Source organism: Pygoscelis adeliae, unplaced genomic scaffold (assembly GCF_000699105.1).
Source record: "Pygoscelis adeliae isolate BGI_AS28 unplaced genomic scaffold, ASM69910v1 Scaffold11, whole genome shotgun sequence".
Classification (NCBI taxonomy): Eukaryota; Metazoa; Chordata; class Aves; order Sphenisciformes; family Spheniscidae; genus Pygoscelis; species Pygoscelis adeliae.
The window spans coordinates 678645-679875 of record NW_008824059.1 but is presented as its reverse complement, the minus strand read 5'-3'; positions in this window follow the sequence as shown (position 1 = coordinate 679875).

Here is a 1231-nt window from a genome sequence, read left to right as displayed (position 1 = left end):
CCCCCCCCCCAGGCCCTTTCCCCCCCCCCCCCCCCCCCCCCCAGAGCTGTTGCCCGTGGACCCCCACTCCCCAAAGCCCTCCTAGACCCTTGCGTCTTCATACACCTCCCACAGCATTGCCCTGCCACATCCTTCACAGACCTGCACTCCCTGCATCCCTACCAGCCCCATCCTTCCCTATACCTCTCCCAGCCCCGTCCTTCCCTGTACGGCTTCCCGTATCCCTCCCAGACCCAGCCCTACACCCTCCCCAAACCCATCCATCCCAGTCCCGCACCTCCTTACATGTCCTCCAGCCACATCCCTCCCTGCATCCCCCCCAGTCCCATCCCTCCCCACGCCCTTGCTGGGGGCACACAGAGCTTCACGGGAGCCACATCTCGAGGGCTCCACACAGCCATGATTCAACCCATTTGGTTACAAGGATGAAATATTGCTCCCGCTGCTGTCAGCGCAGCACTTGGATGGGGACCATGGGTAGGTGTGAGCAGCGAATCTTGCGTGCAGATGGCTGGTCCTGCCCCAAACGCTGCCCTTGGCCAGCCAGGAAAGGAGGCAGTGAGGTGGGGGTACGAGATCGTGGCTCGCTGGAGGCAAACGCCAGTCTGGGCAGGGATCTGATATACCCCAGCCCCTGCCAGCGCTGAGGCCGGCAGATTTGTGACATGGGGTCCTCAGCGGGAGCTGTGCGAGGCTGAAGGCTGAAGGTCTGGGGTCACCTCTCCCAAGCCCAGCAGTGGCCAGGCTCGGCCAGTTCAAGCCCCACAAAGCTCCTGAGGTGCAATGAGTTGACTGTTCTCAGACCATGTCCCATGGGCAACGCTTACTGCTCCAGTGGATACTGCCACCCAGCACAGACCAGTGCCCAGCTCCCCAGGCTGTCCCCAACCCCATCCCAGCTTCTCCTTTGTCCAAAGGCTCCTTTCTCCTATGGCTGCCTGTCCTGGGGGCTCCTGCTTGCCCTGGAGCCCTGCCAGGTCCCCCCGCCATGGCCGGGGCAGCTCAGGCACTGCTTTGCCTCGCCGACGAGCAAATCCTTCGCTGGGCAGCTGAGAGGCTCCGCACAGCATCCAGCTCTGCCCCGGCTGCTTCAGCTGGTTAATGCATACGGGCAGACAGGATTATTGCTGTTGGAGTTCGGGAGATGTGGGGGGAGATGCCGGTGGCCCCATGTGTCCCACTGGGGATGTGTCCCCTCTCTGGCTGGGCTGCTCCCAGCTCCATCCCCCCG